This window comes from Podarcis filfolensis, assembly GCF_964270895.1.
Source record: "Podarcis filfolensis genome assembly, chromosome: 9".
NCBI lineage: Eukaryota > Metazoa > Chordata > Lepidosauria > Squamata > Lacertidae > Podarcis > Podarcis filfolensis.
In genome coordinates, this window is record NC_139610.1 from 43628123 (window position 1) to 43653356 (window position 25234).

Consider the following 25234-nt stretch of genomic DNA (forward strand, 5'->3'; position numbering starts at 1 on the left):
CTTGCCTGCGCATCCATGAAGTCCCTACCTCAAACTCCCTGGCCCAGCCCCACACCATCAAGGTAAACTTCAGCAATGCCAGGTTACCAATCCATCCTTGATAAGCTCACTTTGGAGGAGGAGACACTACGGTGGCATATTTGGGGACCCCACCAGAATTTGTGGGGATGTGGGGACTGGAGGGCACCATGTCTAGGGACCGCTTAATGCCAGCCTGGCCTTAGGTTTTTTAGATCTGATACATGCCCTTATTATAATGAATTGTTCCATGTTTTAAAGGCCAAAAAATATCCTGCACTTAAAAAACAAATCCTACCATTTTCCAGTCAGTCCCCCATTTTAATAGAATGATCAAATACATCAAGGTAAAAAGCCTAGTGTAGCCCTACTCAGGCGTTAGGTTTTTCATTTCATTTATCTTCATTGCAGAGAGTTTTAGTCTTGTGTAACATAATGATTGTCGCTCATTTCCATTCTTTATGCTTTCCCAGACCATAGCAAGCACCACATCTCTCATCCGAGACTCAGCCATTCTCAAATGTCTGTTATGTTTGCAATTTAATCTGTGTAAACTCTTCCCTTCAGGCCTGTTTGAGCCATCTATCCCTATGTTCTTTGAGTGCTGTCTTCTTAAATTTACTTAGGTTTCGATTTTTGTGGCCAACAGCAAAGTCCCAAAATCCTGAATGTATACAGTGGAGGTGATGATAACATATCATAAAGAACTGCAGAAAGTTAGGATTCTGCAACAGTGTAATGAAAGACATGATTATTTTAAAAAACCAGAATGATCAAATTGTGAAAGAAGTGAAAATATGTTAGAATCAGCATGTGCCTTAGAACGATGAGGAGTACTCAATTGTTCAGAAACCTCTGCAATGCCTGTTCTTCATAATACTAACCTTAAGTTGGGATGAAAATGCTTAGACAACTGCTTTCTATGCTGCTGCTGGTTATACTGCTGTATCGGTAACCACTTCGACACCTAGCATTATTAAGCTATGTTTTAAATAGCAGGGACAGCCAATAAAGGCAGCGCCCTGTACAAAATAGCATACTGGATAAGAATGGCAAATGGAGTAGCTTGATATTTGGAACTCAGGTGTGCATCTCTGCCTTGGAGTTAATTTGTGGCCTTCTGATTCAAATTATGTGCACAGGAGAGGGATAGAAACCTGTGGCTCTCCAGGTGTTGTTGGACCCCATTCTTCATGGGTTTACACACACAGACCATACAGTGGTCTGCAGCAGGCTGCATCTGACTGGGAGAAGGGCATGTCAGGGGATGCAGTTTAGCCCTTCCCCTCTCTGAACCTTTTCTAGCTACAAGCCACATGGGTAAGAAGAAGAGTTTGGATTTGATATCCCACTTTATCACTACCCGAAGGAGTCTCAAAGCGGCTAACATTCTCCTTTCCCTTCCTCCCCCACAACAAACACTCTGTGAGGTGAGTGGGGCTGAGAGACTTCAGAGAAGTGTGACTAGCCCAAGGTCACCCAGCAGCTGCATGTGGAGGAGCGGAGACGCGAACCCGGTTCACCAGATTACGAGTCAACCGCTCTTAACCACACCACCACACTGGCTCTCACAAGTAAGTTGTTTTTGGGAGTTGTTTTTGGAAGTCACAATTATCAATCACAAGTGAAAGTTATTTTTCATTTCCAGGTAAAAGCCATGGAGAAAAGCAATGCAGGGAGTAGTAGCAGTCATCACCATCCCAGGGTATAGTTTCAAGGCACATGAGGATACCACCTGCTGAAGCGAAGCAGGGTTGGGTCTGGTCAGTGTCTGGATGGGTGATCACATACACAACACATTGGGTATCATGATGAAGAAAGGCAGAATGTCAGTGTAATAAAATACATAAATAAAAAGTAACCCAAAGGCAGTATGGTGTAGAGGTTAGAGTGTTGAACTAGGACCTGGGAGACCAGGATTCAAATCCCCACTCAACCAGGAAACTCACTAGGTGACCTTGGGCTAGTCACTGCCTTTCAGCCGAACCTACCATGTATGCCACCTTGAGCTCCTTGGATAAAACATGGGCTGTAAATGCAATAAATAATAAACCACCACAGAGAAAACCACTTCTTATATAGGCACATTGTACAATGAATGGGGTTGCACCAGCAGATGCCAAAGGTGTGTTCTGGTGACTGGGGCTTAGGCCTTCACTTTGCCTTGGACCCAGTTTGTGATCTTGAGCAAGTCACATGTCTCCATACAGTCCAGAACTCTCCTTCGAATAAAAGCCAGCCAAATGCCCGCAGCAGGCAATGCAGAGAGGATGCAAAGCACCAGCATTATTAGTTCCCGGCATTTGGGTTTTGAGGTGCAGTATCTCTGAAAAGGGAGGCTCCATTTAGCTAGAGTGGCTGAAAGGGGGAACTTTGGGTGATGGAGCCAAAGAAAGGTGTTATGGGAGTGTCTTGGTGGGCTGGGTGGGTATCTGAGCACCCCTTCTTTTCGGAGGCGCAAGCAGTCCCTGATTAGAAATGCCATGCATTTGAACTGAAAATTGAAACCTATAAACATTTTGGCTCAGCTCTAAGATTACCTCATTTAATTAAAACTTTATGATTCACTTCCAACGCTGTGGGAAGATAAAATTTCTTATAGCATACTAAAAGAGGTTAAGATGTGGACCTTGGGAAATAGCATTTGACATGAAAATGTTTCTACACTGAGCATTTGAATAGTTAATGCCTTTCAACCATTTCACAACATCTACCCATGATTTGCTTTCTACAAAATTCAAATCTGGACTGTTTATTATTATGCAGAATATTTTTATGGCTATTCATGATGTTTGTCAGTATGTACGAACCCAAAACCACTGAACATGCATGCATACTATACCTTCAATGATTCCTAGAATTTGTTTTCAGTCCTGGGGCTTAACTCTGGAGCCAGAGAATAATCATAATGAAGCAGTAATGTCTTTGAGCATGTGCAGATTGCCTTTTCCTTATCACTGAGGGAAAAACTTGGACTGATATGTAGGGCTTCCTAACAGAGCTGTAGTGGATGTCGCAGTTAGACATTGTGTGGGCAATGTTTTTGAAACAACTAGCAGGTGCAGTGTGCCTGATCTGGATTGGCACTGGTGAGGAGTAGAAAGGCTTTAAATTTTTCTCCCCCTCCCACCCTGTAATCCCATAACTGATCACCCACGCCTGCTATTTGCCTTGGGAGGAAAGCTTCCATTAGCTCCAATGCTACTAGCTGTTGCAGGAGAGAATCAGAAGCTACACTGAGCTGGGAAGACGATTAATCCCCCTCGTTGCACTACTCTACTCAGCACCCTGATCTAGAGCAAGGGCTTGGCATCTATGATTTACTCTTAATATGCAATAGCTAGTTGCATGAAATGGCATTATCTGTAGTTTGGCCATGAGAAGGCACAATTAGCCGACAAGACATCTGACTCTCAACTGAGTTGGTTTAGATCAGCCTTCCCCAACCTGATGCTTTGGCCTCCAACTCCCATCAGCCTCAGCCAACATGGCATTTTGTCGGGGATGATAGGAGTCCAAACATCTGGAAGACACCAGGTTGATAAGGCTGGTTTAGGTTCTAGTAAGAGAAACTCTTGTAAGAGAGTAAGAGAAACTCAGCTCGGAAACTCTTGTTTTTTAAATGAAAAACTCCAGTGCTTGCCTTTCCTCCCCCTCTATATTGAAAATAAAATTTGATAGCTGGAATTTATTACAATTAAGCAATTAAAATAACTGAGTGTAAAAGAATAGGATAAAGATCAACCATCTGCAGTACAGATTACTAATGTGAATCTGTTTCCATGAAATAATAGCTGACCATACTGGAATGAGCCAGATGTTGGTATCACATATTTCTTTTGTCATTATTTATGAGCTCTGTCCTCATTCTCTCACAAGTACTTACCCAAAGCCTTCTGTTTACCAGTAAGCAGGATTCCCCAGATAAGACTGTAAATAAATTAGTAATAGGCTTTAAAGTCCTACAAAGGCTCAGCTGTACTACAATTGGATTCTCAATATGGCTTTATTATTTTCTTCCAGTGAAAGTGGTAGGCATATAAAGTACCTAGTATCTTTTCAAACATGTACGCTTTGATGGAAGTCTTGGGTTTAAGTCTGCCTGGGGAGAAAGCAATTTACATGCCCATCAGAGTGCTGGACCCTCCCCTTCCCAATGCTATATAGTCAAGCCCCCATTTCCTTTTTTTGGCAGTTGTTGCTGTCACAACTAATGGATCACTGGGGGTTGCAGATCAGGAGCCCAGAATGTTGAGTAGCCACCTGTAGTTTAAGATTTTGGTCTCAACCAGAAAACAGTGGTTTTACAACATGTTTCATACTCCCAGTAACACGTGGCAGAGATGGAAATAAGTACTGGGTGGGCTCTCTTGATTTAGCCCCTGCCAAGTGAAGTAAGTTGAGCCACCATAAGAATATAAGAAGCCTGCTGTATCAGGCCAATGGCCCATCTAGTCCAGCTTCCTGTTGTCACATTGACCAAACAGATGCCTGTGGGAAACCACTAAGCAGGAGCACAAGAGCACTCTCCCCTCCTGTGGTTTTCAGCAGCTGTGGAGGCAGAACATAGCCAACGGGAGCACTCTCTTCCATGAGTTTGTCTAATACCCTCTTTTAAAGACTTCCAGGCTGGTGGCCATCACTGCCTGTAATTCATACAAATGGTAGCTGCAGAGGCTTTCCTATACTTTTTCTATTTAAAACGCATTTTGCTGCTGCTGCTGCTGCTGCTGCTCTAAACAGCCAGCCAGGCAGACCTGCTTCTCCCAAATCTCCATGCCCCAGCCCCTAATGGAGCATAGGAGATTGAAATCGCCTCTGAATATTGGGCTTGGGGATCAGGTTCTAGCTGTGGTTCACAGCCTATTAGTTCTCCACATTTGTTGAAGTTGGTTGGTTAGCCTTCACATGTCTGCCACCTGACTCTTGTTGGCGTTAGTGTAGAATATTGTGGCTGGACACATACTATATGATTGTGGCTGAGGACATGATTTCATTATGCTTAAAGGCTGCTGGAATCCTGATGCATACTGGAATCCTGTATACTGGTACTCATGCCCTGAAAACTGATAAAGGCTTTACTGTCCAGCCACAATATTCTTTCTGCTAGCTCTGTAGCTTCAACACTTGGAGCTGTGTACCCTGGAGAACCTCAGGTTGAAGGGGAAGTTGGGGTGTGGTGCAATCCAGACCAAGTCAATAGTGTGCTGTGGAGTTCCAATGGGACACTCAATGAGTCTCCTCACCAGACCCAGCAGCATGGTTTGATTGCATTAATCATTCTCTCAACCATCACATTGGACTGAGAATATCCTGGGCTGGGGCGACTGAGCTTTGTTCCCCAAGACCTTTCAAAACATTCCACTTTTCTGCCAGCCAATGGGGTATGGTCACTCATCACTTCTTATGGGATACTGTGACTGGCAGTGACAGCTTTCGTTTTAAAGATGTCAGACTTGCTGACTTCTCTGGCAAGTCTTCAGAGACATTTGAAATATACTCAAGTAAGAGCTGCTGTGGGGACATCTGCCAAAGCTGAAAATGTCAACGACTATTTTGTGTCATAGTAAGTTTGGGATTTTGTGGGGTACTAGCGACTCTTTTTGATGGCTTGGATTTCTGCTTGCTTGGACTCACACTCAATCAGAGTTCCTTGTGATGAGGGAATTGGTTGTTAAATCACTCTGGGAATTGTAGCTGAGGGTGGAGAACAGAGCTCTCTTAATAACTCTCTGCACCTTTCACAAACTAGTGTTCCCAGAATTCTTTGGCAGGGGGAGCCCTGACAATGTTATAAAGGTATGGTGTGAATGTGGGCCTAGTTTCCTTCTGTTCAAAGTCCTCCGAGAGCTGGTGTTAAAGCAACAGTAACCTATAGTACATTAATGGCACAGATGGATAACAATCGAGCAAAAATTAGCATCAAGTTTCTGTTTGTCACAATGAAATTTTCTTTACAGAGCCAGCATGATGTATTTTGGTATTTTGTTAACGTTACCGGAACAAAAACTTTTGCAACATATTTTTTTATTATAAGAACCGGCTGTGTTAAACCTGCCTTGCCCATGCATTATGGTGTAATTTGAAACAGTCAAAAATAACAAGGTCAACATTTAGTCCAAGTGGTTGTTTTTGAAGTCTAAGCCAGGATTTTTTATGCAGTTTATTGAAACAAGCCGTTATCTGCACATGTTATTTATTTATTTAGAACATACCTTAGCCTGCTTGTTAGCCTAAAGTTTCTCATGCTGCAACAAAAAAGGAGACCACCAGGGGTGATGTGTTGCATGAACAAGAAACATTGAGGCATCCATAATCAATAACCCTCCTTGGATTAGAGTGCCAGTCTGAAGATCTGTGGGCTGTCTCTGCACACTCTGTGCTATATTCATAAGATGTGTGTAAAGGTTCTCTTATCTTCCCCTTTCCAAAGTTGTTCCAGAGTAGCTCAGGTGAGAAGGGTTCCCTCCTCCTGTAAACAGGATGTGCTTCAGCCAGCATGGTGTGCCAGGGAGCCAACCACTTGACAGCAGTGTTGCTATCACTTACCTGTTATGGTGTGGGGCATAGCAGTAGAAAGGTCAGGGTTTTGTGGGCACACAGCTGCAAATGCCAGATTAGCTCTGCTGGTTTGCTTGTACTTGCCTTACCTTGCCCCTACAACATCTAGGTAGGTGACAGCAACACCTCTGCAGCTCCACAATACCACCTTTCCTTTGAAATCTGGATGTTTGAAGTATTATAGGTTGGAGAATTCTGTTAAGAGCCTTGTACAGCTATACAAATATTTAGCATCCAGAACTGGCCTTATGTGGGCACAGGGGACAGTGCTAGACAAACACTGTCCCAATAAACTTCTAGAGAGATATTTGCAGCAAGACTAAACTTCTTGAATCTGATGAAATGGACTCCAGCCCATTAAAGCTATAAATCTGCCATAATAAAGACTCTTTGTTGTTTTATCTGAGACAGCAAGAGTTCTTTACTATTCTTAGATAAAACATTTCTTGTGGTCATGTTCAGGCTTTTGACCCTCACTGAAAATATTGTGTCTCCAGATTAATAGGAGAAGATATTCCCAGACTATACAAAGAAGACAGGACATGGATTAGAAAAGATTATTATAAAGAGCCAAAGAGTTATTCTTTGTCAACATCTGTTTTTACAAAGTATCTATAGATAGTTTATGAGAACGCCTGACTTTAATTCATGCAACTATAGCTATGAGGGAACATTTTATAAGAGAAGCACTTAGCATTTACTGTGTATAACTTTTCACGATAGAATGGAAGCCATTAGTCATAAAAAATATATATCTTTTTGTTGTCTCTGGTCTGTAACTAATACTCTTTTTTTCCTAAGAGAGCATTTCTTCTATTTCACATAAGGCAATAAAAATGCTTTCTGTATGATGAAAGAAATGCAATAGTATGTACCCAGTTACTCATGGGAATCTTGGGGGAAAGCAAGCTGCGCTTTTATTCAGAATGTTGCTTTTTAATTGAACCTTCAACAGATCTCTTTATGGTGGCTGAATTCTGTTCATTATCTTAACAAGAGGGGAAGCACTATTTCTCACCTGAACACAGTGAAACACCTGGGGCCCCTCCGGATGTCATTTTTATTGTCCGTTCATGATAGCTTGTGCTTATGATGATATGGGGGCAATTACATACGATCCTGCTTCTATTACTGTTTGCATCTGCAAAAGTACTGGGGTGGTCAGACTACTTCATCTCCAATCAGTGCATGTCCCATAACTTCCTGCTGAAATTCTGTAATATTTAATACACTTTTTTGGGGTCGTACTTTGCTTATGTTGCAGTGCAAAAGTGTCCCTCCAAGTGGCAAGAATGCATTAACATTGTGGAAGCATTGCAGAACAATTAATAAGGTCAAATGATGTGTGGATAGTCCAGTACAAACCCACAACTAATGCATTATTATTGTGTCAATGGTATGTTGTACAATACACCCACACCCCACCACTAGTCAGAAAAGCACCCTGGTTGTAAGACAGACCCTTGTTTTATTAAGAAAATAGGCATTCATGACAAGCACCTTTAAGACCCTAATATAAGCACCAGTATTCCCTTAAGTATATAGGATCCCTTAAGTAAACCAACCATCTTAGTTTACAGTTCATCTTGTCTCTAGCACTGGTGTCCAAGAGGACTATATAGTCTATAAGGAGATTTTCAAAGCAGATAGAGTGAACTAGAGGCAGTGGAAAAGTAATGAAGTACTTGGATTTATACAAGTGAGTCTGAGGGAACCCAGTATCTTCGACACTTTGGAAATTCATGGCAGGAGTGCTCAAATCTGGATTCATTGAAATCATGAATTAAATGTAAAACCTAAAGGTAAGCATGATGGCCCATTCATAATAAAATAATAGTCTAAAATTCATATTAAGGCAATATCTTTATTGGGCCTGTTTGCAAAATAGTGTGCAAGTTTTTGAGTTCTCTGGAACTATTCAAGCTATTCTAGATTAGGGGTCGGCAACCTCCAGCCCATGGGTCTACACAGCCCCATGAGGTCATTTCCCCCACTCCTGATGTCATAGGCAATGTCAGGTGTGAGGCAGATAAAGGCACAGATTTCATCACTTGGATCTCAGTTTCCAAGTGGTTTGAACTGAAACCGTTTGCAAAGCTACTTGAAAGTGATGTCTCTGGTGCCCATGGGTGCCCTCAGCTTCAGTGTAAACTGTCTGGAGACAGACTTCAAAGGCAAATCTAAATGGTAAACTGAGCAAGAGGAAAGGAGCGGGGAGGGGGGAATTGGCTGAAAGTGAAGCCCGGGACTCTGTTACCTCCTCCCACATTCCATCTGAAGACCAGACCTTGGCAATGGCATATATAATGTGGCAGCTGCTTGGGCCAGGCCAAGACAACTGGGAAAGGTAAATGTCAGAATATTAATCAAGAAGCAGAAATGGCTGAATTCCTGAACTTTGTTAGGAAAGATTTTAACAATGCTAAGGAATGCAGGCAACGGAATAGAGGCAATTCCCCCCCCTCCCCAAAGAAAACAAACTTCTAAACTTTTAACCAAATGTATTCAGCCTCTGGGCTATTTCAGAACAATGTGTAAGAACTACAGATGGCTAGGAGGGTGGGGGAGATCTGTATTAAAAGATGACACGTAAAATCTGAGTGGTTAAATGCAGATGTACATGAGTCTTCTATTGCTGAGAAATAATAGAAGTCACACTTGAATAACGGCAAGATGGCAGAACAAGCCAATTACACCTGGAGAGGTGAGTGTAGCAAAAGAGCAAAGGTGTGTACAAAAATAAAACAGCGGAAAAGAAATACATGTAATTACAAACCAGAAGGCTGAAGGGTTGAATGCCTCTGCAGGTTTTAGAGCTCCCTCCCTCTAAAACTGATTTAATAAAAACTCCTGTCAGATGTCACCCAGCCATAAGAGATACTTACTGGTATATACAAAAAGTCAACAGGACTCATGATGGTAGCTTTATGCTATTGCTCCTATAAAATAATTTCATTTTAAAAACATTTTATTTTTTATATTTTCTGCAGATAAGGAATTAATATAGTGCTCTACAATCCTATGCATGTTTACTCAGAAGTATATCCCACTGAAATTATTGGCCTTGCTCTCAGGTAAGCATCATTGCAATTGCAACCTTTACTAACTATTTTTGAGACAGGAGGAACAAGCTAAACAGCAAGCAAAAGTCTTCCTGTGGTGTTTAGCTTAATGGACAAGTCAAAAATTATAGACTAGATATTACTTGGCTTAGAAAGCAGGCATTTTGCAGCTCAATGAATTTATTTTCTTTGTATTTTCCATTAGCTTTAATAGACGAATTTACTTATGAAACAAAGAAATACGTCAAAAATTTATTACCATTTTTAAAAGGTGCATATAAAACCTGGAGTGAAATGAATATTTAACATGAAATTAGCACCACTGTGAAACCATCAAATTAATTTCATTTTTACTTTAGAAATTTCTGAATAATAAATGGCATGGTCAACAAAAATGCACATTTTGGGGCCATGAAAAAGCGGGTTTTGGGGAGCTAGATCACAGCACTCTAAATTGGTCCCTAGCTCTCACACAAAAAAGTGGCGTGTCTTAGTTTTACCAAGACAGTTGAGGGGTATGTCCTTTCCACACTAATGACAGTTTGTGTCCAAAATGAAAAAGTTATGTGGTGGTAGCCATGATCCTTACAGTATGTGTCCTTGTGTTTCTCCAGCCAGTAAATATTAGAATTGTGAGTGTGTGCATGGGTATAGCCCTTTGAGACTTTGTTTGTTTTGTATTTAATATCTAGTATTCTGGAATTCTCATCTTGTGGGAGTATAAGCGATTAGGATCTATTTATCTGCCTGAGCTATGGCGAACCTGGTTATTCTCATGAAATTTTGTGTGCAGCTAATGACTACTATCATGGGCAGTATTTTAACTCAGTACCACCGTCTCTCTCTGCCTTATCTCTCCTCTCAACTAAGCTTGTATATTGTCTTCTCATACTGGTCAGAGGAAAGTGGTACAAAAAGATGACTTTCAAACCATAGCCCCAAGCCCCCTCTACATAGGAACCAGGAAAATGCTTGTACACATGCCACACCAATAATAATACTGAGGATCCATTCTGGATCTTTTTTTTTTTTTAAAAAAAGCCTGTTTTTTGTGGTAGAAGAAAAAGTATTGTGTTGAGTACATTATTTTTGAATACTATCTGCATCACTTTAATTCAGATAACTTGCAGATCTTGATATTCAATTGCAGGTCATGTAAATCATCAATGACCTCAGAATTTACAGGGATCATTTTATCACAAATGCCAAGCTAAAACTGTTCTAAGCAACATGGCTGAAACTGTAAAAGTGTTACAAAGTTTCCCCTTCCACGTTCCATTTCCAGGTAAACCTCTCTTCATATTTACGTATTTACATATCTCACGTATTTAGGGATTATTGCATAAAAGGTAAAATGTGACTAGTGATGTATTCAGGGTGTGTGTGCAAAACCTATTGGGAACTCCAGGAGTGGAAATGTATGTTTGCGTGTGTGCATTGAACCCTTCTGGCTTTTAAGCATGTTTCTCCAGTCTCTTAAATTGTGTTATGCATTACACACAGAATAACCTACAAAATCTCCCATTCCCTTTTTTATTAATTAATTTATTCAAAGATATTTTAATTACAAAAGAGGAATACATTAACCAACATTTTATGAACCATTACATTAAGCACTCATGAAAAGCATAACAACTGATTTTTCATTTACATATTCTCTTCTCAGTCACCTGAAATCAAATTCCTTGGAAGTATAACACACAATATATTAAAAATTGATGGGCAGTACCAAACTATTCCATTAACACAATCAGTTTTAGCTGCAGTTCTCTACCATCTACTCTCCCCATAAATCTGCTCTGGGTGGTTGAGGAACCCCTGGAACAGATTTTAGAACACATGAGGGCACACAGGGAGAAGAGAGGGTGGGAATGTTCCATTGTGTAGCTAAAACTCCTTGCGCAAGCCAAGCAGTTTAATTAGATACTGCCCTATGTTTCTATCCATGTATGTATCTAGTACTGACTATGGCATGCCTTTTATACATGCCTTTTTCAAGAATATCATAAACCAGAAATGGGAACCTTTTCTCCAAGAAATTGTCCTTAAGATTAGAATCCAAATCAGTTCTAATTTACATAAGATATTTAATCCAATATAAACCATTCCTGTTTATGGCGTAGATTACTTGATACATAAGTGCTACAAATGGGGCCATGGGCTTGTGTCCATATTGCACATTTAGATAAAAGTAGACTCTGCTCTGCAATTGAGACACAATTTTAAAGACTGAAAAACAGGGAAAGAAACTTTGTTTCCATGCTTGACTTACATAGGAGCTTTAGTCAAGCATGAACAGCTGGTGAGGCCGTTTAGACAGATGAAGATGCATATTAGGGTGCTCATTTGGCCCTGACTAAACTTTATGAATAAAGCTGGTACAGATTTTCTATATGTGTTCCCATACAGCAAAGGCCAACTAAAGTGGGACTGGGCCAGGATATTTAGACTCTTGTCTTGGGGCATCAGCTATAACTTAAAAGTGCTGTGTCTTGTTCCTGGAGAGCTTCATGTTTTGGTCTCATAAAATAGAGCATTCTTTTTATCTATAGTTATTTGAATGTGGTGACTTTCTTGCATTTTTTTGCAGTGGATGTAGTCAGATTCTTTCTTTGTACAATCTTCATAATACGAATAGTGCAAACTTATTACATTTTCCTCCAGAAAGCAATTTCATCTGCTAGAATGTCCCTCTTCCACTTCAGATCTTCTTTAATGAACTTCCTATGCCTGAGTAGTTCAGAACCAGTTGGAAATCATATTGGGCAGTGGGTGTGGGAAATGTTCATGCTTTTAAACTTTTATCCCTCTTCTATGAAAACATACTACTTCTATCTTTGATTAATTGGAAACTTATAAACAATGGGGAAATTATTTTTGCAACTCAAAGTAAGTATCCAGGCCATTTAAAAACAAAACAAAAACCAAACAGCCATTGGAATGTTATATTTTTTGGTACTGGTCACTTGTGGGAAATAACTTCATAGCGGAACAGTTAGCTGTTGAATAATTGTGTATCTTATAATTATATATAACAATGATACATATGAAACATTATATGTGAAATTAACCATTTTACTTATTTAATCTCTATTGCTTTTGATACATATCAAGCTTATCTTAGTCATGGCTAAGGCTGCAACCCTATGTACTTTGGGGCTAAGTCCTACTGAGCCCTGCTGAGCTGAGGTGATTCACTTCTGAGCAAACATGCAACGGATCAGGCTTCAATGAAGATGAATAATGAGAGATTCAGGATAGGCCAAAGAAAGTACTTCACAAAGGGCAAAGTTAAACTTGGGTGGTTTTAAAAGAGGATTAGTCAAATTCATAGATGGTAAGGCTATGAACCAGAGAGCCAGTGTGGTGTAGTGGTTAAGTGCGATAGACTCATAATCTGGGGAACCGGGTTCGCGTCTCCGCTCCTCCACATGCAGCTGCTGGTTGACCTAGGGCTAGTCACACTTCTCTGAAGTCTCTCAGGCCCACTCACCTCACAGAGTGTTTGTTGTGGGAGATGAAGGGAAAGGAGAATGTTAGCCGCTTTGAGACTCCTTAAAGGGGGATATCAAATCCAAACTCTTCTTCTTCTTCTATTGGTGGCTACCATAGATGCCATCTCCTAGAGGCTGAGGTCCCTTTGGCCCCACCAATAAAATATTTGAGCCCCCCCATTCCAGTTAATGGGAATTGCCATTCAGATGATGTGCTTGTGCTGTACCTTGTGATCAGTTTTGTGGGGCGGGGCTTACCTGCCTCCTGCCGCAGTATTTTATTCAAGTTGGCTCCCCACTATTGCAGGCAGTATGCTTCTAAATACCAATTGGTGGAAACCGCAGGAGAGGAGAGTGCTGTTGCAGCCAGGCCCTGAAGGTGTGCTTTGCACAGGCCACTCTGAGAACAGGATGTTGCACTAGATGGGCCATTGGCCTGATCCAGGAGACTCTTTTTATTTCCTGATGCAACAAGTTAGTTGCTATCAAGTCCCATCACCTTAATAATGCATGGATCAACTTTAGCTGGGTCAGAATCTTCAGCTTTTAGATGCACCCTCACCCACCCAATGTATTAATTATAGTGGCTGTTTTTGAAAGCAAAGTCCTCCACAAAATGGTGAGTGCTATAGACTGTTCTCTAGCAGAAAACCACCAAAGATTAAAAGAACCTTTAGAAACATATCCAATATTAAACTTCCAGTGAAAATTATAGGGAAATGCAGATTTTGGTATTTTCTTCCTTATACTGGAAAAAATAACCACATATTCACACATGAAGCCAGTTTTCATAGCCTAGTATCATTCAACATGATTTTCAGGATAAATGCACTACACTGGCTGGACAATGGATATTTCAATAAAATGTATTTCATTGTAATTTAATGTCCTCTGAATGTCATGTTTTCTTTTGCATTCATTTCAATACAAACCTCAATGGCTATGCACTTTTCCAATTTAACAGATTTATTTTATTTATTTTTTAAAAAATATTTATGCAGTACTCTTCATCCTATTAAATTTTAGGGCAGTTTCAAGAACATAAATATTTAACTAAAACACAACATTTGTCTGGAGTTTTGGAATGTGCATTGCAGATATCATAATGGCCCTCTTCTATTTTTTTAATAAAAGCATGCAGATACCTTGCATCAGATGACAAGTGGAACTCTGGATGGGCACATAATTTTTCCATCTCAGAAGGAAGATGATGCCTACTGCTATCAGTGCTAAATTTATGTCTTTAAATTAAATCCAAATCAGTGCAAGTCTAGAGAATGCGCCCTGAATATGTGTCCTACCAAAGCTGTCTGAGACTAATTGTAATACCAGGCTCATAGCCACCAGGGGAGAAGAGAAATATTTCTGCATGTTGTTTGCAGAACCACTGGGGGAAACTCTTGCTTTCCCTGCATCTCAAAATATGTGAAACAGCTCACAACTCCAGACAGGTGAAATAGCTCACAATTTCCCCAGCTAACAAATTCCACCATGTCATTCTTTGCCTCTTATAGAAATTAAGAGAATAGATGTATATTTATATCATTACTCTCTCCAAACAGTATCAAGCATAAGGTATGGGAGGAAATTCAGTTTAGTCCACATTTTAATGCAAATCTACTTAATTCACACACTCCCACCCCAAAAAGTATTACGTTGGCTACTTTCTTGTCCTCATTTCTGGAGGCTGGTCTTAGAGACAAGTTGTATGTTAAAAGTCAGCAGAAGAAGATTGGAAGAAATTTAAGGAATATCTACAGAAATATTATAAAACTAATGAACTTTGAAAAGATGTTGGTTTGAACTTTGGTGGTCTCCAGCTGTTATGATAAAGATAATGGGGATTATAATTGTTTTTGTTACTAAATTTAAAAAAGTTGAGTGGAAAATAAGGTGATATTTTAAAAGGAATGTTAAGAGATTAGGATTTGCTGAATTAACAAATTGAACTAGAGAACAAGAAGGGGAGGTATGAGGAAGTCAAAGAAACATGTGACTGAAAATTGTTATTGATACTGAATTGTTTTTAATTCTTTTCTTTTTCTTTTTCTTTTTGTCTTTATATAAAATTGGAAAATTTAATAAATATTCATTTAAAAAAAAAGAGACAAGTTGTGTTGTTTTTTAAGAAAAAAAAATCACATTTGAGTTCTTTAAGAACACACAAGAGGTTGCCATCTGGACTTGGCAATTTGTCAGTTTTTATTTTGTCTATTAGGTCAAGGACTTGGTCTCTCAACACCACTAGTCCTCAGACTCCTTTCTTGCAAAAATTAGTTCAGGCCCAACATCTCCTGCTGTGAAGACAAATGCAAAGAATTCATCCAGCTTCCCTACGGTCTCACTATCCTCCTTTAACACACCCTGGACTCCTGTGTCACTGTACTACTGGTGTATTTAAAGGGTTTGTGGCTATTGGTATTTATGTTTTAGCTACGTGTTCTTCAAATTCTTTTGTAGCCTCTCTTATTGCCTGCATGCTTGCATTCCTTTTGCCAAAGTTTGTGGGTTTTTTATCCTCCTCACTTGGACAAGACTTCCATTTTCTAAAGGAAGTCTTCTTGGCTCTAATAGCAGCTTCTTTGAACCTTGTCATTAACCACATGGATTCATGTGGTACTTTTCTGATCTGCACTACACATTCCAGACAGTGGCGTAGCGTGGGTTGTCAGCACCCAGGGCAAGGCAAGTAATTTGCACCCCCTAACGCGGGGCAAGGCAAGTAATTTGCGCCCCCTAACCCCTAACCTGCCACCGCTGCCAGCTTCTTCTTGCTGTTGTCTGGTGTGGTGTGGTTCTCTCCCGCGCTCAGCGCTGCGCTGGGCGGCCGCTGCACTGTCCCTCCCCCAGATAGTCCCTCTCTCTCTCTCCGCACCGCATGCCTGGCACCCACCCCCTCCACAGTGGGCGGCGACCCAGCGGCTCGGATCGGATTCGCACAGCCAGCACTGCAGTGAGAGAGAGTGAGTGAGCCAGGTAGGGGCAGAGAGCTGCGAGTGCGAGCACGCCCCCCCAGATGTTGCGCCCAGTGCGGCCGGCCCCCCTGCACCCCCCACGCTACGCCACTGATTCCAGATGAGCTTCTAATGTTGTGATTTTAAACAACTCCCCACTATTTTGGAAAGATTTGACTCTCTTGGGTTCACCTTTCTTCTTACCAACACTTTCATTTTTGGACCAAGTGATAATGTTTTCTTTGTTTTCTGTCTTCAGATCTTTTAATCTGATGCACCTAAAACTTTTGTCACGTGGAAGCCATTTGAAATCACTCCCTGTGGTAGCATTCTCCTCTACTTAGCAAACCAGTGTATTAAAATGCAGAGCAGGGATTTTCTCTACTTTTACAGTAAAGTCCTCTCTCCCTTCTAAGAATTACAGTGGTATTGAGAAAATCCTCCATCTGTGTTATAAACTGCTGTGCATGAACAGCCTGTCACATGCAGGCAGCCCCCAGGAAGAGGAACGCACGTTTGTTTCCATGTGGCGGCCATTTCATGTATACCAATGCTCAGATTACTGTTGTTTCCTAAACCATGACTGACTGCATCTGGGGGTTTGGGGTTTTTGTTTGTTTGTTATTCACGCTTTTTCCTCTTGCATTAAGCTGATAAAATTCTTGTTTTTCACCTGGGAAGGGCTTTGCAGTTGAAGCCTGGCTTTGTCTTTAGTGAAGCTTTTATGTATCTAGGATATCCAGCTAGATTATGAGTTGTTCTGGGTGCGTATATTTGAATGGCTGCCTCTTCTCATCCAAATAATCCTGGTCTCTAAAGAGATTAGTCTAAACTCATATATAAATGCTTCGTCCTGTCCTTGCTTCATTGGCTTAGTTAGTTACACTGCATTCGTTCATATTTTTCCCAAAATGAATTCTTTAATCAATTTGGAAGAACCTTGACTTTATTAAAGCAATAGCTTCAAATTGCCAGTGAGCAACAGACACATGGCTGAAGTGGATCATTCTTTGCTGGAAATAACTAGGTCAAGTCTACTTGGCATAGCTAATTAGACTCCTTTGAACAACAACAGCAAAGTATTCCAGACAATTTAAGGCAGTTTCACATGCTTGTTTTTCAGTAGTTTGGGAGCGTTTTCTCTCTCTCTCTTCTGGAGTACTGATCAGTAGCTCCAACTGGGAATTTATGGGAGCTACACCAATCTGCCATGTGAAGCAGAATCTGGGATACCTACTCAAATACTTCTGCAGCAGTACTGCTCAAGGAAGACACCAACCCAGCAGTAGGCTGACCTAAGTCCTTCACTGGGAAAGTTCATCTGGCTGGGAACAAGAACGAGCAGCAGGTTGTCATGTGTCCTTCTTTACAGAGCATAGTCCTCTGTTTGATGGATTGCTCTGTTTGAAGTGGTGTGCAGTCAAAGTCAACTTAAAGAGCTCAAAAGCACACAGGGACTTTGAAGTTGCCCCTGAATAGTTAGCAGATGAGCAGACACAAAGACCATGCATGTGCAATATGGCTTAAGTTAGGGAAGATAGGTTATGAAAGCAAATCCATGCTCCTGGCCCATCCACTTTGCTCTACCAGCTCACTAGCTTTCTGGTTGTTTTGCTCCTTACCACCTGTTTGTTTACCTTGAGCTAGTAGGGATGATTGCAGAGGATGCACAGAGTGCAGGATTCCTCACTGTTTCTGTAGACTTGCCAGCTCTTAGCTTTCAGGGCAGAAAGTGGGTGAGTGGAGAGTTAATTGACCATGAAATGGAAACAGACAGGATGGGATTCAGTGGATCTGTTGCCCTGTTGACAGCCTTAATCTGCCCCTGAAACACTTCATTGTGTTTATGATGGCTACCACCAGCAGGAACACCACCAGCAGTAGGTTGTGCTCCATTTTAATTTTAGTGGGCATGGCGGGGCAGGGGGTGGGGACGACTCTGCAGTGGAGCCAAGCAGAGGCAAACTTCTGGTGTATCATATTTTCTCCAGCATTGTGGATCTGGAGACTGTTCTGCCTGTCGTCAGCTGAGCAAACAAGTAAACAGTGAAAATTAATGCAAATGCTTCAGTATTAATGCCAACATTCAGTTGCTCAATGGATGGAATATTTTGCCAAAGAAAAGCATTCATACTTGAGACACCTGCCATAGGGAATATGTTCACTTATATAAATCAACTAATAAATAAAAAACTATTATAGCATATAGAGTTTTTGTGATGATTATTCTTATGACCTTAGGGTATGTAGGGTTTCAAAAAAAATGTCAAAAATAATTTGGCACAGAAAACAGTAATTTATGTGCATATCCCATATTGAAAATGAATTACTTTTTTTTTGTAATTGTTTCCATTTTAAAATAGGTATACATGGTAAAGGTACAATATAGTTTTCACAAAATGGCGACATTCAGTGGGAATGAAAAGGCATTGATTTTGTTGGGATCTGCATGGAATTATGCCATGAAAAGTGCTTTAGCACTGGCAACCATGGAACTAGAAATCCCAAGTGCTTCATTATTGCTGAATTCACACAGAAAGTTCAAATAAACCAATTCCACATGGATATCATCAGTGGTCAGTGTTGGGGGCTATTGATTGATACTGCTCTTCAATGAAGATTAAAGTCTGTTAACAAGACAAAGGTGGATGCTTTAATAAAACGAGCTTGATTTTTTTTTTAGCTCAACCAACTTAATGGGCTATTTTCCACGAAGTGAGCCAAGTATGGAACACCAGCTGTCACGTGCCAGCCAGATTTTACAAAAAGAGACACATGTTCAATGCACCTTGGGTGATGACTACATTCTGTCTTGCAGCAGTAAGATGACTTTGCATGCTAGCCTCAGGCACGGAGTGATTTCAGTTCGCGGATGCAAGGCCATGGAAATGTAAAGCCCATGGAGAGATAGCAAGAATTTTACACCAACACTTGGCATACGTTGGAAAGTCAAGCTGTCATACTTTGAAACTTTGAGTCTTAAGGGGTTTCCCAAAGGATCTAAAGGCTTGCTCAGAAGTTAGCCAAAAACAGGTGTTTATCTTTAGTCTGGACATAATAGTGGAACAAGAACTGGTAGAATAGCAAAGAATGGCAACCATTCATCTAAGCTACTCCCATAGAACAGGCATTGGGGACCTGTGATTCTACAAATGTTATTGGATTCCAACTCCCATGAGCCCCAACCAGCATGGCTATGATGGAAATAGTCCAACAGCATGATGAGAATATGGTCAAAGAGACAGAGGTTCCCTACCCCAAGCCAACTCAACACATTGCGGTGCCCTACGTGGCAGCTGCATCTCCCCCTTCTTCTCCCCTTATTGATACACCACTTACTTTTTAACAGTTTTTCAGCTGCTAAAGTAGAGCAGTGCTGACTAGTCAAACTGTCTTGCCCTCTTGTCTGGATGAGGTGGTCCAGGAGAGTGTCCGTGACAGGGGAGCAAATGCTTTCCCAGGGGACCCTGGTCAGAAGGCCTCACTCTGTGGAGGAAACCTGAAGCAACCAATTAGGGTGGCATGAAAAACTGGGTGCCTGGGTGGGCTGACAAAGCAAGTGAGTGGAGGCACAAAGGGTGTTAGTCCACTGTCCACTACCCTGGTCTCCCGAGGCCTCAGTTTGACTAATGGAAGTGCCAGGTCTGCCCACACCTGCTGTATAAGAACCTAACTGCATGAGCTATCCTTCTGTTGAAGTTGCTTTTGCCCCAATGGCATTACTGCCTTCAGTGGGTGGTAAATTTGGCCCTCCTCTTCTGCCTTGACAGAGACTTAATCTCAGCTATGCCAGGGGGGTGAGGTATCCAGACTATGTGGGCAGAAGTGCCCTGGGTGATCCAGCCAGCATTTACAGCAGTGCCACTTCCTCTTCTTACTTTATAACTGTTTCAGTTAAAAAGAACTGGAGGAAGGTGTGGAGGAGAGCCTGGGAGGGATGGGACCTGGGGAGGAGTCCTGGCCCAGGGAGACTCTCAAGGATCAGACTGAGAGGCCTGGAGACAATATATCACAGCAGCCAGGGATACTGGATCAAGGATACATACCCTGAATTCCAGAGCCCCTGGAACAGAGGGCTATGTCTAATGAGGGCCCTGGGCTCCATAATGTCATATATATGACAGAAAATAAAATAAATTATTTACTTTTCTTACATGTTCTAAAAGCATTTATTGGTAGTTGGACATATGAAGTCTGCTTGCAGGTTTGGTTAATAAGATATGCTTAGGATCCAGGCATTACTTTCATTGGTCCTTTGGGGACATTTGATAAGATCCCTCGAGTGGTACATCTGGCCAGGCCACCTGTTCTTGGCAATGAGGGACTTTAATTAAAATAATATTAAATTAAAGCACAAAAGTGATTCTGCCCATGTGCTCTCCATAGGGGAGGCCTCACTGGCATGCTTATTTCTCAAGCAGATGTTTGCATCTTGCTCACTAAACAACCTAAAAAACTTTTCAAGGGAGACTTTACCCTGAAGCTTTTATATCGCAAACTGCACCGATATAGCTATTAAGAATTAAAAACCAAAACCTTCTAATTTATTAATGGTGCTTAAAAAGTTTTACGAGTTCTTAAAACGGAAACAGGGGTGACAGCTCAAGAGAGAGATTAAAAAACTTTGCATACACGCACCACATGAAAATACATATTTGTAGCTGTTACATTTACAGTGCATTACAAATGAATATTCAATCTCTTCCTGTTTACGTTAATTATTCACTGGACTGCAGCTGTTAAATAAAAAAACTTCATCCTGTTATGCTTAAAAACACAACTCCTCTAACCCACACAACAACAACATGTAACTGAAAGAAAGAAGCTAAACAAAAGCAACCCTATTCAGTTTTTCTGAAATACATTGAGATGGTGTAGACATCACATTTCTGAACCTCCAGACCATGGGCTGAAGGACAGGAAATGAATCCTGCACTAGCTAGTGCATTTTCTCCCTTCCCCATTTCCCCTTGCATGCTCAGCTTAATACAACGTTTTATAGTTCCTGGCAAATCGTAGTTGGCTGTTATGTCCAAACGGGTAAACCATGGTTTGCATGAGACCTTGAAACTACGGTTGCATGCTTGGATCAAACCATTTCCAATCCTGGTTCAAAAGATGGCACAAACCATTGTTTTCAGGTACAGTCTGGTTCTGTTTGATTTTGGTTTTTACAAAGGGAGGGGGAAGTGCATGAGTACAGGGCTCATTCCTGATTCTCCAAAGCTTGATTGGGAGAATGAGAGACACTGTGAATGCTTATAGAGTGAGTGGGGGCGGGGCGAGACTACTGCTGTTTCCGTTGATTTTTAACTCATCTATCCATTGACAGATGTATAAAGTAGTCAGACATTTTGTAGCACTGCTGTGTTTCTAGCAACATTCACATGGTTATCTACTATAAGATGCATCCAGGAACACGTGAAGCAACTCTCATGTAATATCAGGAATGGGGCCATTTGGTGAAGGCTGGCCAGAAATAATACAGTTAAATAGATCCTTCCCTTTTGCCATCTACATTTACAAGTGATGCACCATCCTTTTCTCCATTTACTTTCTCTTCCTTATCCATCTGTGCCTTCCCCTACCAACTGAGCACAGGGATCAGGACTACCACTCCCAGCATTTTCAGTGGGAAAGTGATGTTGCACATAGTGTTCCCATCACAGAAAAGGTCCCTAGCATTTTCTTTGGTGGGAATGGTTCCTGAGGTTTTCCTTTCCTGCCATGTATACTAGGACACAAGTAGCTCCATACTGTTAAATTAGGTAGCAGGGACAATCTCAAAAGGCAGCCAGACACTCCATCATCATCATCATCATCATCATCATCATCATCATCATCATCATCATATATTTATACCCCGCCCATCTGGCTGGGTTTCCCCAGCCTCTCTGAGCAGCTTCCAACAAAATGTTAAAATACAATAGTCTGTCAAACATTAAAAGCTTCCCTAAACAGGGCTGCCTTCAGATGTCTTCTAAAAGTCTGGTAGTTGTTTTTCTCTTTGACATCTGGTGGGAGGGCGTTCCACAGGGCGGGTGCCACTACCGAGAAGGCCCTCTGCCTGGTTCCCTGTAACTTGGCTTCTCACAGTGAGGGAGCCACCAGAAGGCCCTTGGCACTGGACCTCAGTGTCCAGGCAGAACGATGGGGGTGGAGACGCTCTTTCAGGTATACTGGACTGAGGCCGTTTAGGACTTTAAAGGTCAGCACCAACACTTTGAATTGTGCCCAGAAACGTACCCCACAACTTCCTCACTGTTTTTTGTCCTGATCTTGCACTATTTGCTTGCCGCAGTTTATAGTCTTGCAAGATCATAAACCAAAACTTAGATCTTACAGGGCTTCTGTCTATGTATGTCAGATGCGTCCCAGAGGGGGGCTCATATCAGCCAACTCTTCCTTTTTCCCTGGCCATTCGCTCTTCCCTGAAGCCTTAGCATAAAGGGTCTTAACACTGAAGTCAATGTATTTCAGTGCACAAAACACTGTTTTGGATTGCAGTCCTCATATTTCATGGCCTTCTTTCAATGTCTTACGCCATTTCATTTCTGGAGCTAAAGAATTAACACATATGATCAACATTTTCAAAGGAACTCCGGGTATGAATAATCATAAGAAGGATTTTTGAAAACACGGTCCTTAAATAATTTTTCATGTGAAACTAATCAGGTTTATTAATTAAAGCTGCCTTTCCCAGTGAATTTATAAACTATTGTCAAGTGTGAAGCTAAGGATTATACACAGTCCTTTGGTTTTGTAGCAAATATTTACTGGGATAGTTCCCCATATTGCAATATTACTCGACTGAGGGTGCAATTCTGATACCTTCATGCCTGGAGCAGCATGAGACTAAGCCACAAGGAAATGGTTACCACCTCACTGCAGTAAAGTATAGTCCACCCTTTGCTTCATGTATCTGGCCCCAAGACTGAGGCATAGGTCCTGAAACATAGAGCTAAAATAAACAGCTGTAAACTGTGGTATAGTTTTTGGGAAGACCGACTTAAGCCTTCTCAGAAGATGGGCTGTTTCATGGTGGTCTCACACATTCCACAGATTTAATGCACTTCAAACAGCTTTCCATCATTATGTCAAGGTGGAACTTCACAATATGTTTCATATTTTCTGCCTCATACATCAAACAATAGAATGTTATCCATAAAGCACAGCTGCCATTGTGCAAAAATTTTAGCAAAGTTCTCATTTTTATCTGACATCTAGAAATACCTAAAGTAATAATAATATAAAAAAACTTTCTTTATTGCATATTTGCTTTGGTGTTCATTCTGTCCCTGTCAGTCCACATACAGCATAGCAAAATGACAGTTTTAGAAAATACCTTATTGGATTTTCTGCAAGGCAGGCATGAAACCCATATTTTTATGCCATGCCATTATTTTAGAATCAAAAACTAGAAACACAGAAAATAGTGACCAGTCAGCCAGATACCCTTTCATAAATTCACATGCTTACGGTATCACTGGAGCTGCTGTCATGTTTGAGGGATGGTGTGTTTGATATTGCCCAGGGTTGGGGGACGTGTGGTCCCCCAGATGTTGCTGAACCACAACTTCCATCATCACTGATCATTGGCCAAGCTGGCTGGGTTTGCTGGGAACTGAAGTCCAATGCAAATATGGAGGACCACATACTCCCAGCTCCTGCATTAGCCAGAAGGACCAGGGACCTTACAGCCATAAAGCATGTAGCTCTTGCTAGAAACTGTAGAGAAGAGAACATAGCTCCATGGTCGACTATGTGCTTTACATGCAGAAGGTCCCAAGTTGAATCCCTGGAATCTCCAAGGCGTGTTGGGAAAGACCTTTGTCAGAGACTCTGGGGACGTGCTACTGTCAGCGTAGGTATCCCTCGGCTAGAGGGCCAAATAGTCTGACCTTGTTAAAAGACAGCTTGGTAGGTGCTGCATGTGCTGGTTCCCTGTACGTTAGCGGCTGGTCATATCCAGCCTCTGCTGCAGGTCAGCATTTTTATATTAATACTACTACTACTACTACTACTACTACTACTACTACTACTAATTTATTATTTATACCCCGCCCATCTGGCTGGGCTTCCCCAGCCACTCTGGGCGGCTTCCAAAAAAATATTAAAATACTGTAATACATCAAAATTTAAAAGCTTCCCTAAACAGGGCTGCCTTCTGGTAGTTGTTGTTCTCTTTGACATCTGGTGGGAGGGCGTTCCACAGGGAGGGCGCCACTACCGAGAAGGCCCTCTGCCTGGTTCCCTGTAACTTGTCTTCTCGCAGTGAGGGAACCGCCAAAAGGCCCTCGGAGCTGGACCTCAGTGTCCGGGTAGAACGATGGGGGTGGAAACGCTCCTTCAGATATACTGGACCGAGGCCATTTAAGTGCTGGGTATGATGGGGCTCAATTACTTAAGTTGACCTACACATACCATGCTTTGTCCATCTCTTGTGGCAGTGGAGGCTAGTCTATTAGGGCAAAAGGGGCACTGTCCAGCCAACCTCCATCTGCCTACAGTTAGCCCTACCTGCTGCCTTCTGACTTACAGCCAGTCCCGGGGGTGGTGCTGCCTGTCAGCTTCCTGCTCCTTCTCTTTCATCTCAACTTTACCCTTGTAGAACTCAGGTCACTCAAGGCACAGATGTAAATCCACAATAAGATAATAATAAAAAGTCTGCTACTCCCTTATTCATAACTTCTGAAAAGTTTCACAATAACTGCTTCTACTCAACCTCCAACACTTTAGCACAGCTTCATTGGCTTTGAGAGGTCTATGGACAGCACAAAAAAACTTTCTGTCTGCTACCCAGAATGCAGATTCACACTTGAGTTAGATTGTATTTGGCAGCTGCAATTCAAACCTTTAACCTCTCTAAAGAAGTAGAGAATACCAAATAAATTGGATGCATTTGATGAAGTGCAGAATATGCAGTAAATATCAAATACTATTTTGAGAAACCACTTTAGTTTCATGAAAAAGCAGATTTTGAACGAGAGCTATTGACTCCTTTTAATAAAAAATGAGTTCCAAACAGCTGGTAATTTTTGTCATTTATTTCTTTTGTCTAGGGGGGAAACAGGGGTGGGGGGATATACATTTGCTAGGGAACTGTGCCAGAATCAAACCTGATAAGTAAAAGCATACATTTGTG